The 15,824-nt window shown below is 36.5% G+C and overlaps 1 pseudogene; it reads left to right on the top strand.

The window, feature by feature from the left end:
- LOC102839023 overlaps positions 1-12,682 on the top strand; it is a 19,044-nt pseudogene extending 6,362 nt beyond the window's left edge.
- The last annotated feature ends 3,142 nt before the right edge of the window (positions 12,683-15,824 follow it).

Below are 15,824 nucleotides of genomic sequence, written 5' to 3'. Positions count from 1 at the left end.
GTCTAATGACCAGGTGCAAGAATGTTGTAATTAACTGTGTAATAATTCAAGAAAAGATCAAAGTGTTAGTTCATTATGTACTTTGTAGTTTTAAGTATAAAAAATAAAGACTTGCTGAGCTGGGCTGGCAGAAGCGGCAGGAGGAGGTAGAAGCAGAAGGCAGAGGCTAGAGAGAACAGCCAGACAGCAAGGCAAGTTGAAAAGCCTCTCGAGTTGTATTCATTTCTTCATCCGACGATTTCGCGTATCCACTCGTGTTCCACGACCCTCGCGGAGAGCTGGACTCCCCGCACATTCCAAAGATAACTCAATGAAATGTTGAAATCATAAGACAATGTCATTAATATCTCATGCAAGTATAATCTTGCTAAATATAATATAAAATATGCTGCAACCATACATTGACAGAGAACTTCCAGAGGTTTACACTGGATTCAGAAGAGGACTTTGAATGAGGGATATCATTGTTGACATCAGATGAATCTTGGCTGAAAGCAGAGAATACGAGAAAGATGTTTGCTTGTGTTTTATTGACCACACAAAGGCTTTCAATTGTATGGATCATAACAAGCTATGGACAACATTGTGGTGAATGAGTCTTCTGCTACATTTAATTGTGCTCATGAGGAACCTGTACATAGACTAAGAGGCAGTTGTTCTAACAGAACAAAGAAACACCAAATGGTTTAAATTAGGGAAGTGTGTGACAGGGTTGTATACTTTCGCCATACTTATTCAACCTGTATGCTGAGCAAGTAATCTGAGAAGCTTGATTATATGAAGAAAAACATGGCATCAAGATTGGAGGAAACCTTACTAACAACCTGTGACATGCAGCTGTTACAACCTTGTTTTCTGAAAGTGAAGAGGATTTGAAGTACTTATTGATGAAGATCCAAGATCACAACCTTCACTATGGGTTATACATCTCAATGTAAAGAAAAGAAAAATCATCAGTACTGGACCAATAACCAACATTCATATAAATAGAGAAAAGATTGAAGTTATCAAAGACTTAATTTTGCTTGGATCAACCATCAACACTCATGAAAAAAGCAGTAATCAAGAAATCAGACAACTTATTGCATTGAACAAATCTGCTGCACAAGAACTACTTAAAGTATTGAAGAACAGAGATGTCAGTTTGAGGACTAAGGTGACCCTGATGTAGGCTATAGTATTTTCAACAAACTCATATGAATGTAAAAGTTGGACAGTGAATAAGGAAAACCATAGAAGAATTGAGGCATTTGAGCTATGGTGTTGGAGGAGAATATTAAAAGTACCATGGACTGACAAAAGAACAAATAGATCTGTGTTAGAAAAAGTACAGCCAGAAAGCAAGGATGGCCAGAATTTATCTCTCACATATTGGACATATTATCAGGAGGGACTAGTCTCTGGAGAAGGACATCCAGTTGGTAAAGTGGAGAGTCAGAGGAAAAGAGGAAGACCCTCAATGAGATTGATTGGTACAGTGGCTGATGCAATGAGCTCAGACTTAGCAACAATTGTGAGGTTGGCACTGGACCGGGCAAAGTTTGTTCTGTTATACCTACTCTATGGCACCTAACAACAACAACAACAAAAATACTTCATGTCATTTTTTTCATATGTTGTTGTTAGGTGCACTTGAGTCTATTCTGAGTTTCTGGTGACCCTCCATTTTACGAAGCATCCTTGTCCAGGGATTGTTCTCTATTGACAACTTGTCCAAAATAAGAGAGAAAAAGTTTCACTATCCTAAATTCTAAGGAGGATTCTTGTGGTACTTCTTCAAAGTCAGATTTGTTTTTTTGTTTGTTTGTTTGGTGTGGTTTTTTTTTTTTGGCAGTCCATGTGACTTTCAATATTCTTCACCAACAACACAACTCAAATGCATCAATTCTTTTCTTGGATTAGTTTTTCATTGTCCAACTTTCACATGCATATGAGGCAACTGAAAACACCAAGGCTTGAAGCTGGCACACCTTAGTCCTTCAAGTGACATCTTTAACATTTTAAGAGTTTGTGTGCAACACATTTACCAAATGCAATACATCCTTTGATTTCTTGACTGTTATTTCTAAGAGATTTGGTTGTGAAGCCAAGCAACATAAAGTCTGACAACTTCAAGATGATTTCCCTTTATAATGCTGTTATTTATTGGCCCATTTGTGAGGATTTTTGTTTTCTTTACATTGCATCTATACTGAATGCTGTAGTCTTTGATCTTTATCAGTATTTTAAGTCTTCTTTGCTTACATCTCATATTGAAGTTTGTTATTGAGTCTTCCTCCAAACCTAATGCCACCTTTTTCTTCATATAATCTAGTTTTTCAGATTATTTGTTCAGCATTCAGATTGCATAAGTATGGGGAAAGGATACAACCCTAGCACACACCTTTCTTAATTTTAAATCATTCAGTATCCCCGTTGTATATGTACAGTTCCTCATTCTTTGCAATGCCATCCATAGTTTGTTATGATCCACACAGTCGAATGCAGAATCTGCATAGTCAATATGCATATGGCTCTCCCAGTCATCTGGGTCTATTTTTTTGATATCCTGAAAGAAGATTCTGCCACTTCTTCCATCACTTTCTCAGCATGTTCCTCCTCATGAGATTAGTGCAGAAAATATTTGGCAAAATTCTCCAGTTACCTCATCACAGTCAAGTAGTAAGGTGTGGACAGGTAGAGCTAAGAAGCTCAGAGCCCCATATTGATCTGATGGTTTATGGGGTCCTCTGAATCCTGGCTGTAGTTCTGGTACACCTGCTAGTGGGACACGGTCATCATGGTGGTAGTGGAGAAGAGACAGTGGCACAGTGCCACTGCAGTGGTGGCCGTGACCTTGGGACGTGTCCAAGGGCACAGCTGGCAGGAGGTGGTGAAGGGCTGGCTGGAAGAGCTATTTTTGGGGAGACTTATACTTGCTGATGCCGTTCAAGCTCTGTTGAATCAGGAGACATGGCGACACTGTAAGAAGGTCTCTTATTTATACATCTTGACTACATTTCTGATCAATTTCAGACTGAAGAAGATAGTAGATTTCTTTAGTTTCCACATCATTGGTTTTAGTGGTTGGTGAATTAATTTTAATAATAATCATATTGACTGGTCTTCCTTATAAGCATGCAGATATTATAAATCACAGACAGCATTGTGTTTCAAGATAGATTTTGAAGTACTCTGTTTTACAATGAGAGTGACACCATTCCTCTTTAATTTGTAGTTCCAATCATAATAAGCCATATTATTGATTTAAAATGGCCAATGCCAGTCAATTTCAGCTTACTAATGACCAGGACACTGATTGTAATGCATTGCATTTAATTTTTGATGACTTCTATTTGTCCTGGGGGAGCTCAGTGGCTCTGTAGGATAAACACTGACTTGCTAAACGCAATGTCGGCAGTTTGAGCCCTCCATTAGAGAAAAAGGAAGCTTTCTTCTCCTGTGAAGATTTACAGCCTTTGAACCCTTATAACAGTGTGGCTAAGAGTCAGAACTGACTTGATGGCACTTATAGCAACAACAACTGTCCTAGATTTATACTGAGTGCATTCCACCTTCTGATTATTAATGGATGGTTGCAGTTGTTTCTTTCCGTTTGAGTTGTGTCCCATCAGCAAATGAAAGTCCAGAAAGTTTTGCTCCAACCATATTATTAAAGGTTAACTCTACTTTGAGGAAAAAGTTCTTCTCCATTCATATTTTGAGTGCCTGTCAATCTGAGAAACTCATATTCCAGCACTAAATCAGACAGTTGCACTGCTATTCATAAGGTTTTCAGTAGCTAACCTTTTAGGAACTTTCAGAAATGGTCTGCCTCTCCTTCTTCCTTGTCTGTCTGCTTACCATGGGTGGTGCTGCTGCTGATCAAAATATTGGTGGCATGATTTCCAGCATCACAGCAACACACAAGCCACCACATATGACAAACTGACAAAAGAGTGGTAGTTTCTTCATGCAGAAATGTAATATTGATAAAATTAATAGTTATAAGTCCTACAGCTCTGTAAGAGACAGAAGAATTCCTACTGGAATACACATTGGTGTAATAGATGTTACTGGCTTTGCAATCCACATATTTTCTGAAATTAAGAGCAAATTAATCTGAAATGTTCAGAACATTTAATAATAATAATAAAAAAAACACTTTTTGTTAAATGTTTTAATGGCACAAGAAGAAAGTTAAAGAACATTTGCATTTCTTTGATCGTTTTAAAAAAATATCCTTTTAATTTTCCCAGGTTTAATATTGGCTTATCGTGCCTCTTTGAATGTAAAAAATAATTTATATTAACTTGATATGGTCTTGAAAAATGATTTAAATCCTTGAAGTGTAGCTCCTTCGTGTATAAAAATTTCATCTATACAGTGTTACTCCTCACTATTTTAAAATGACTTCTTGCCCTCCTACCTACAGTGTGGCCTTCTCCAGTAATCTGAACACAAGTGACATCTTTTATGTATAAAGACTAAAGTGAGGTGCCATGGATCATCTACTTTGTGATGCTTCCCATCAAGCATTTCCTCTTTCTGTCAAACAGAAATCCACAGTATGCATTTTTAGGCTTAAACCTGATACCTTTCTTTTGCTTGGAATATTTTTCTGTACTATTTTACTTCTGTATTGCTTCTTACATCAGTATTCCTAAGTTTGTACTTCTCTAAACCTACACTGTATCTTTATATAATGACCCTGCTGTTCAGTTTAACAGGGCACTCAAAAGCACTGTCTGATAGCATGATTATATTTGAGAGTAAGTACAAACATATTGTTAAAAAAATCACTGAAACATTTACTTTAAAAAACAAAAGTGAAGCAATTGTTTCTTAACACATCCTCCTTCTATGTCTGTGTATTCCTGATGGTGTATTTTCATCTCTCCAATCCTTCAAAGAATTTTATATACTTCAATTTACTCTGCATCAAACCAGCAGTTTTGGCATTCTCCAGAAATTCAAATTGTTTTTCTTTCAAAGATTCTTTGAGATTGGGGAACAAAAAGAACTCTGAAATGGTAAGATCAGGGCTGAAGGATAAATGAACTATGGTTCATGAACAATGAAATCCTCATAGTACAACTCTTGCTATCCCCTAAGAATGAGCAGGTGTATTGTCCTGATCGAAATAAATTATTCTGCACAATTAACCTGGCTTTTATCTTACCAATGCAGTTTTTAAATTTTCTTAAAACTTCTTCCTAATAAGCCCCCATGATCTTCCTGTTTTCTTTGAGAAAATCTATCAAGATGACCCCTGTGGTATCCCAAAAGCAAAGTCACCATAATCTCTTGAGCTGAATTTAACTTGCCCAGCTGATACCCTTGTTGTTGTTGTTGTTAAGTGCCATCGAGTCGGGTCCGACCCATAGCGACCCTGTACAGGGTTTCCGAGGGTGTAAATCTTTACGGGAGTAGAAAGCCTCATCTTTCTCCCGCGGAGCGGCTTGTAGTTTCGAACCGCTGACCTTAAGGTTCGCAGCCCGATTCGTAACCACTACGCTACCAGAGCTCCTTAGCTGATACCCTTAGGAGACACTATTTTTATTGGACCATATTTGTTATGGCACCCTAATGACATTAAGAGAGTACTGGTGCAGTGCTGTGGGTTAATACGCTGGACTATAAAGTCCGTATTAGCCATTAGGTCAATGGCTCAAGCTCACTAACTGCTCCTCGGAAACTCTATACAAGGTCGCTATGACTCAGAACTGACTTGACAGCAGTTGACAACAACAGTAAAACTAAGACGATGTATTACTAAGAAAATTTGTCTTCAGTCATCCACTGATCAATGGGACAAGCTTAAAGATATTTTGTTTGGAGTGAACTCATGTGTATATGGACTGGAAACATACAAGCAATAGTTTTTTACTCATTCCCATATATTAGGGTGATACAGAGTCTAATAAAACAATTATGAATTATAATTTTTCAAAATTAAAATAATGTTGTTTGAAAAGTAAGCATTAAAATTACCCAGTATAAAATACATTTTTGATTTCTTTGTCAACCATATGTATAGTATAATAAGATGTAAAGTAGCCCTGGTTTCAGAAGATAGCTAATACGAAACTATGAGCTTATCTGAGCACTTTTACCTTTGTTTCCAACTTTATAAAATATAGGAATTTTGAACTAGATGATATCTAAGATAGTTTCTCAGTCAAAAAAAAATCTGAGGCTATTAATGTGATACATTATCTTTTCCTTTAGATTATTTTGTGTTCCTCTTAATTCATCGGAAATGGCCTTTCAATGTCTTTCTTACATAAAAGCAATTTCTAAAGCATCAATATGCAATTATATCTCAGAGTAATCTTATCATAAGGCATACATTTTTTTTTGACAGTTTCCTACAAAAAGCAAGACATTTTCCCAACAGTTTAGGGTGGAAGTAGTTAAATGTAGTTATTTTATTAGAAAGTACGACATACATTTTAAAGAAAAATAAAACTGTTTATAATAATATATCCTTATACTTCAGTCTCACAATTTAGAAGATGAGGCTTTCTCCTCTCTAAAAAATATACAGCCTTGCAAATCCTAAATATGTCAGAACCAACTAGATGGGACTTAGCAACAAACAACAAATCTTGTATCAGATTGTTCACTCTGTGTCTTTATATAATATATAATCATTTCTTCAATTCACTGAGTGTCTAGCATAAAACTATACAGTTAACAGATGCTTAATAAATGTAGATGGTGTCACCCCGTATGGTAACTCAGAGTTTTACATTCCCCCTTGGGGTCTCTATATAGACTCAGCTCTCCAAACTGTTGGCTAGCAGCTGAGTGTGCTAACTATTTGCATTACCCAGTGACTAAGAGTAAGGGTGGAGCAATTTGTTTTCCATCAGGTTGGAGTATATTGATGATAAAATTATAATTAGAATGAGTGGTGATTATCAATTTCAATATTTATATCTGTCTGCTAAGCACGCCTATTTCTGAGTTATATTTCCAAAATTTTGACTTGTTTGATTTTTTAAAAATCCTAAGTGATTCCATGACTCTACAGTCAGCACTCATGGAAGCAGCAGAAATCAAATGTTATATTACACTAGGAAAATCTATTGCTTAAGACATCTTTAAAGTGTTCAAGAGCAAATATATCAGTTTTAGGAAAAAGGTAATCGTGATGCAAGTCATGGTATTTTCAATTGACTCATCTGCGTGTGAAAGTTGGACAGTAGATAAGGAAGATTGGAGAAAAATGGATTCACTTGAGTAGTGCTGTTGGAGAAGAATTTTAAAAGTACCACAGACTGCCAGAAGAACAAACAAGTCAGTGTTGGAAGAGGTACAGGCAGAATGCTCCCTGAAGGCAAGTCTGGCAAAACTTTTTCTCTCATACTTCAGGCATAGTCTCAGAAGGAACCAGTCCCTAGAGAAGGAAATGGATCAGCACAGTGGCAGCAGCAATGGACTAACATATAACATAATTGTGAGGATGGCAGAGGACAGGACAACATTTCCTTTTGTTGTGCCTATATAAGGTCACTATGAGTTGGAACCGAATCAGTGGCACCTAACAACAATAACAAGTGAATTTTGATGCAAAACTTAAGGACCACGTTAGAAAAAATTATTACAGTATCAGAAGTGTCTATATTAGATATTTTAATTATTTTTGAAAACTTCATCCCACTGGTAATTATAAATGTGTGTGTGTGTGACTCATTAACTTTGCCTTCCTCTTTAGACTCACTCACGGCAAAAATCTATCTGGTTAATGGAATTTTTACTGTAACACTAGGTAGCATTTTCCTCAGGCATCTTTGTCCAAACAATGACAGTAAGTACTATAAGTGACTCTTCTTTGCATTACCTATGGCTTGTGAAACTGCTACTATTGTCAATGATAGGGTGTAAGATAGCAAATGAATTTGGAACATAGTAACTTCTTACTTTTAACCACCAGCATTTTCTTGTGATGAGATGATCTGTCAGCGGCTGTACTTGTTATTTCAACATAAATGACAAATATATTGACTCACTCACAATGTATAAATTGGAGAAGACCGATAGCTGATAGCTGGCTCCCTTTTACACCCAGGCAGCAAAGGAAAGCTCTGCTGAGTCTATTTCGTACATGGCTGCTTTGCTGAGACTATCTAATACTGATGTTGTTCTCTTTTATTTTTCACCATCAATCACTGTTTTTTTTCTGTGTCTAGTTCTACCAGCATGGAGTCAGTTCAATTCTTCTCCTTCTCAACTGGTCAGCTTTGTCCATGAAGCCATTCTGTAATGAACTTGATCTCTGTTTCGATAGAAAATCGGCACACAAAAATAGTAAATGAGCTGACACAGTAATGGTCTATACCAGAGCTACCATTATGAGGCTTTTCATGCTTTTCTATGTAGTTGCCAACCTTTGAGGCCTGGTGTGGTGCTGTAGGATAAGCACTGGACTGTTAACTACAAGGTCAGCAGGTCAAACCCATCAGCTGCTCCCAGGAAACCCTAAACAGGGTCACTATGAATCAGATTTGACTTGAAAACACTTAACAACAACATCTAGATTTGAATATATGTCAATACACCTATATATATATTTCCTTCTTGGGAGTCTTGGTATGGCAATATAGGATAAGCAATGAACAGTGAGCTGCAAGGTTGGCAGTTCAAACTCAACAACTGCTTCTCAGAAACCCTATACAAGGTGGCTATGAGTCAGAATTGACTCAATGGCACGTAAAGAGCAGTAAGAAATAATACTTTCCTTCTTTATATCCTTTTATCGGTAACATTGCCATTGAGTCAATTCCAACTCATAGTGACCCTGTATAGGGTTTCTGAAGAACGTTTGATGGGTTTGAACTGCCAACCTTTACACCTTTATTTATAACATTAAGCCCTGGTATGTTGCCGTGGGTTAATGCATTGGTCTGCAAAACCGATTTGAACCTCAAGGTTAGCAAGCTCACCAGCCGCTCCTTGGGAATCTTATACAGAGTTGCTATGGGTTGGAACTGACTTGACGGCACCTAACAACAACAACAACAACAACATCCATAACATTGGAAGGCAAAGGCATAATGAAGTATTTTGGTAGAAAGAACCCTGACCCCTTCTGTTCCTAGGAAGTTTATATGGCCTTTATGAAATGAAATTCGATCTCATGTGATTATTTTGAGGATGTTGGACACTAATAAGCTTACAGTGTCAAAGTCTGTCTCACTGAATCTGAGTCTGCTCCTATAGAGGTGGAAAGCTTTAATGATGCTCTGATGTGGATATACCTAGGCTGTGTGGACTCTGTAGATGCTAAATCACATCACTATAAAGTGCACATGTGGTAGCAAAGACAAAGCAGTGATTTTGATGACCTAGTGTTACATTATCACATAAATAGAATGAATGCTTTTATGCTATATACATGTGGTGCCATAGGATAAGCCCTTGACCTGAAGGTCATGTTGAACCACAAATTTGGTGGTTCCAATTCACCAGTTGCTCCTTGGAAACCATATATAGGGTTGCTATGAGTCAAAACTGGCTTGACAGCACTTAACAACAACAATATCTCAGTTACATACTCTAATTTTGCAATTATCCAATTAATTACATTATTTCAAAGATCATTTTTGCTTTGAAATTCATTTATACATAATCATTTTTCCTACAAAGGAATTTTTACACATAAAATAGAAGTTACAATGTTGGGGCTATTGCTGTTAAGTACTGTCAAGTTAGTTCTGACTCATAGCGAACTGTCAAGAGTTTCTGACATGTAGCTAGTGGGTTTGAACCACCGACCTTGAAGTCAGCAGTCCAGTGCTTATATTACAGCATCACACCAGGACTCCAGAAATCACAATAATAATGATAATAAAAATAAATTTAGAAAGTCACAACGAAGTCAGACAACAAATGGCAAATATATTAAATGAAAGTTCATTGAGATTATGTGTTTGTTCCCAACTGCTTTTATCAGAAAGGAGGGTGTGTATCATGGTAAAAACAGTAAGTTTTTCACATTGTCCATCTAAAACAGATAATGGATGACATAATAAATATTATTATCACTGACAATTCATGACAAACACAGAAACAAGTTTCATATAGCTATTTATTTTACATTTTAAATGCAATCTAAAGACATCATAACTACAAACTACAAACTCACTGCCATTGAGTGGCTTCTGACTCACAGTTTCCGAGGCTGTAAATCTTTATGAGAGCAGAAAGCCTCATCTTTCCTCCAAAGAGCTGCTAATGAGTTTGAATCGCAGACCCTTTGGCTAATGCTTTAGTGCTTACCCTATGGTGCCACCAGGGCTCCTTATTAAAGGCACAATATGTATTCACAATTCATTGCAAGTTATTCTAAGAAGCACTAAGATAATGAGATCAGCCACGTGTCTTTCTGGTTAGTTCTAATAGAAAAACATCTACTGTAGTTGAGGAGGGATGGCGTGCATTTTCTTTAAACAATTTCCCCTGAATATCAGGCCCATCAGCTGAGATTTTAAGAGTGATTAATTTAATTTGGATCACATTTTGATGTGATTAGTAACATTTGTGTTTTGCTATGCTGATGGAGCGTAGAATCAGATTTTTTGTAGTTTAGCTGAACGTGTGATAAAACTGACATTTATTAGGAAAGTGGAGAAGTGTATTCTGTGTACTCTGTTTATTAGATATTAGATATCTTTCTACTTCTGTTTATTAGATATTAGATATCTCTCTGCTTCTACACTTGTGGTCCAAGAGACTTCCAAAATTACATGTAGCAACTTTTAAAATAAATTGCTTTTCTATATTCCTCTACTTTCAAAATCACATGTTATTTAAAAACATGTCCTTAATTGGATCCCTTTCCAATTCCATAAATAATTCTTACTGGACTGTGCTCAGATTCTCAGAGAGTACCCCAACTTCTACTTCAGCAAAGCTGGAGCACTGATGCTTCAGTGGTAGAATGTTTTCTTCTCTGTGGGACACTGAGTTTGGACTCTCCACCAATGTATCTTATGCTCAGCCAATACCAGTCATCATTGGAGGCTTACATGTTGCTATGAGTTTGAAAAGGTTTTAGTAAAGCTTTCAGATTAAGCTGGACTAGGACAAAATGCCTGGCTATCTTCATCCAAAAATCAGTTGTTGAAAACCCTGTGGATCACAATAATGGTTTGATCCACAAGCAGGCAGGGGGACAGCAAAGGACTAGACAGCATTTCAGTTCTACTGCGCATGGGTTCACTATGAGTTGGGGCTAATTAGATGGTAGCTAACAATAACAAAACACTTCATTTCATCAAAAAAGAAAGCCTGTAATTGCAAATTCATTAATTTATTTCATTTGTTACTACAACCTAGTCAGCTTCTCAACTATCTCTTTGTCTCTAATCACAAATGGTTCAGGATACTTCTTTTGCACACACTCCCATCAACCCAGGCCAGCCCTAGCCCTACATGTCCCTGATGTACATTTCTTACTAAAATTTGAGCTCCTTTGTCCCAACCATCTTAATGTTCCCTAGCAGATGTGTAGGTATCCTACCTAGGTCTTTTCAATTTACAACACTAACAGATCTCTTTGCCGGGATTTTCTCTAGTGGCTTCTGCTGCTCTATTCACAAGTACTAAATGTTGTTATTGTTGTTGCTAAATGCTATCAAGTCAGTTCCAACTCTTGGTGATCTTGTATAGGGTTGCTAAGGATTTAAACCCTAACCTTGCAGTTCAAACCGACCTTGTGATCCAGTGTTTATCCTACAAGTGTTAAATGTTAGAGGGAATTATGTCCCCTCACCTCCACCCAGAGTTCGTCCGTCAACTTATAAAAGCTTGCACATACGTAGTTCAGCCCTCTTGCTCCTCTTATAGGGTAACAGTAAGGCACATGCTTTACACTGGTTCCCAGAATTCAACAGCATGACAAAATTTTCATAATCCGCAGTAGTAACTGACTTAACAAAGCATCCTCTATTGCTGCCTTCCCATCCTAGTCTCACCTGCCCAACCCCCTACATCCACCAGTGCTTCTTGAGATCACTTCCTAATGAAGCAACTTGTACAGTTACTCTGTGTAACACATTACATTTAGATGACATGCCTATAAATTCCTTTGCAATGTCAGTGAATATTCCTTTATGTTGCTTTTTTGGTAGAAGGTAAAATGTTTCCAGAATAAAATGTGTGCAGTCTATACACCAGGAACAATTCACAAATAGCACAAATATATGAGTAATGTCAGCTCTAGCTTAAAAATAGATCAGGATAATAATTACAACTGTACTTTTTGGGAAAAACTACCTTAGCTCTGCCTAACTAATTAAAAACAATAACAACAAAACAACAACCTAGTGTCACTGAAAGCACAAATGGTTTTTAAAATAAGCATTGCTTGCAATTCCTTATTAGAATATTTCATTATTTCCCAGATATCTTGGCTCATCATCCCCTTGACATTTCTCTGACAATTGTTTTTCACCTTTAATTGCTCAAAATTGTGAGGAAAGTTAGGTACCATGTCAGAATTTAGGATTTGAAGATGCTTTTCTTTTGTATTTCACAGTCCAGCAGAGGGAGCAATGAGGCATCCAGAATAGCCTCACAATCTACATACCTGAATATGGGACTGGGAGAGAGACAGATGCAACATAGAAACAGAGATCCAATAAAAAATGCTAGTGGAAATGCAGGGGATGATTTCCTATTTGGTGGCGTTTAAGATTAGGTCAAACATATCTGAAATCTTTCATATTCTTTTTTTTTTTTTTTCCTAACTGTTGATTCCTCTGAAAAAAAGGAAATAATTTTCAGAAAGTGACATTTGACAGCATTACAATTCACAGACTTCTTAACAGGGTTTGTTGCTGTTGTTAAGTCCCGTCAAGTAGGTTTGGCTCATAGCAACCCTATATAGGGTTTCTGAGGAGTGGCTGGTGAGTTTGAACCACCAACCTTGCTGCTCAAACTGACCTTGCAGTTGTGAGCCTATCTTATGGATTCCTTAACAGGGTTAGTCAGTACGAAACAGTGACTGCTGGCTAAGAGTATGCCACCCTTCGAGTTCAATTTCTGGCTCTTTAATGTATTACCTGTGACCTTAATTAACCAAGGGATTTAATGCCTTTAACACTCAGAGTCTTCATCTTAAAAAAGGGAATAATAATAGCCACATTATAGCATGATGGTTGTTGTTGCAATCAAGTGCCATCCAGTTGGTTCTGACTCATAGCTACCCTGTATAGGGTTTCTGAAACTATATGTCATTGAGGGAGCAGAAAGTCTCTTCTTTCTTGTCTACTTTTAGGAGAAACATCCCTTCTGTGTCTGGGCTTCTGAAGGTGTATCCAGAATTATATGAGTCCAGAGATGACCTATGTTAAAGATAGTTCCACGTTCTGCAGTCTAATCCATTCCTTTTTTCTGGATACTCCTTGGATTTCTTATTCTTTCCTTGAAAAATCAATTACTTTGTGTAGTCCACTGCATTTTACCTGTATTTCCCTCCCTTAACCTCATGCATGTAAATTGAGAGATGTTGCTGTGGCAACCTCCTGTGAGGAAGTTTTCGAGCTGTTCTATTACTATACGTTAAAGTAGATTTTAGCAGAGGGAATAATTTTTTTTTTAACAAAAGGAATTTAGCCAAATTTATATCTTAATATAAAAAAAAATACCAATACTAATATTGTAAGAATATTCTGTAATTGAGTTCATCTTTTACACATATTATTAGTGTTATTACTCTTAGGTCCATTTATACCTTGGGTTTGGAAAAATAGTTCTTTTTTTCTTCTTCTTCTTTTTACCCTGCAGCACACTGCAATTTGGCATCTGGTACAATTGTTCTCAGGAGCATATCTCAATATGTGTTAAAATGAGTGCCTGTCTCCTATCATCTTTGGTTTTCAGTAAATATGGCATAATTTCCCCTTTCTTCCTCTGAATTACTCTATGAAACAAAACTTCCATCTATAGAAAGTGGCTATTTTATTAGGAATCTGTTATATCCCAGAGCATCATGAACTCAGTGTATTGTGGGAAAACAGACTTCTAAGGATTCCCTGTATGGTGCAAATGGTTAACTTGTTCAACTGGGCCATTTACTTCCCAAAATAAACCATTGAAAATCTGATGGAGCACAATTCTATTCTGAGACACATAGTATGTTGCCTTGACTCAGAATCCACTTCATAGCAAATGGTATAGTATGATGATTTCTAAATGGACTCTCAGGTGGGAATCAAGAATTAGGAATATTAGAAGTAAAATATAGCTTCTGTCATATTTTCCTTTCTTTTGATTTTACTCATGAACAGGTATTATTTAAATTTTCCATCAACTGCTTTATTGTATGAGTGAACACACACACGCTTATGTACTGATGTGAGGCAATGGACAGGGGAAAGGTTAGAAAGACCTCTTCCTCTATGTGTCTTTCACTCCTTACAGTCAACATTTTATGTCTGTTGCATTTGATTTTCATAACTTAAAATGTGTTAGATTCCTTGTTATTATGTTGTTGTTAAATGCCATTGAGTCAGTTCAGACTCACAGTGACTCTGTGTAGGGTTTTTATGGAGCTGCTGGTAGGTTTGAACCACAGACCTTGCCATGAGCAGTGCAGTGCTTACCCTACAGTGCCACACCAGGAACCCTTAGGGGAGGTGTTACGTATAGCTTGCTCCTTTTTATATTCCTCAGCACAATGACTGACATATTGAAGTAACTTAATTAATGATCTTTTAAATACCATAATGAATGACATACAAACACTGTATATGCCCCTAATACAAGAGTAAGTCAAAATGTATCACTACAAAACCATGCTTTAATGTAAAATATAATTTGAAAATATCCCAAGTACAAGAAATATATATATATAAATTTTATATTGATGCCCTCATTTTAATTGTTGTTAAGTGTGATGGAGTCGGTTCAGACACATAGGGACCCTGTATAAGGTTTCTGAGAAGTGGCTGGTGTGCTTGAACCACCGACCTACAATGCCACACCAAGACTCATTTTAATTAACCAAATTTTATTCTAGAATAAAATTCTATAATTACTGCTTTTATATATAGTATAAGAATATACATTTGATGCTTGTTATAAAAAATAATATTTGATTGTAATATTTTTGGTGTGTTGGACATCTACTCAGCAGTATTACCATATGTGCTGGCACTATACAGCCAGTAGAAAAATGAGTTCTATAATTCTCTGATTTAAACTATTTATTTCTCCCTTATTAATTAATAATATTTAATTATCCAATTTTAAGTTATGAGTGCTTATTTTTCCATTAAATGCTATTCTAAGAGATTATATGAAATCACATGTTTCTCATGCCATAGGTTTCCAAATATTTCAGAATCACAGAAATCACATGTACATATTTTTACTCAGTAGACAATATGGCAACATAGTTCAAGATCTTTGCAAATATATATTCATGAATATTACATAAAATGCTTAAAATTTCCTAGATTCATCGCTTCTCACTTTCGTCATCTGCAAAAGTGAGGGATCCAACTGAATGGTTTCTAGTATCTCTTTTTGTTCTTTTAGCTTTCTGATTCCAAGTTTAAATTAGTTTAACACTTACAAGCATCTCTGAATTTGAATTTTGTTTTTCTTCTTCCATTTTTGTTAATTTCATGGACAGTTGCCACTATTCACACTGTTTCATAAGTCTGAACAGAATATTGCTTGAAACCTCTCTCTAATACATCACCAACTCCTGTTTGAAATACATTCCTAAATGTCTTACGTATTGATCCACATTCATTTATTTATAATAGCCAAATTTACCATCATGTTTTTCTTGATCCACAGCCTCCTATTCAAACCTCTCCTTACAT

This window comes from Chrysochloris asiatica, unplaced genomic scaffold (assembly GCF_000296735.1).
Source record: "Chrysochloris asiatica unplaced genomic scaffold, ChrAsi1.0 scaffold00012, whole genome shotgun sequence".
NCBI lineage: Eukaryota > Metazoa > Chordata > Mammalia > Afrosoricida > Chrysochloridae > Chrysochloris > Chrysochloris asiatica.
This window is presented reverse-complemented; position numbering and strand designations above follow the sequence as displayed.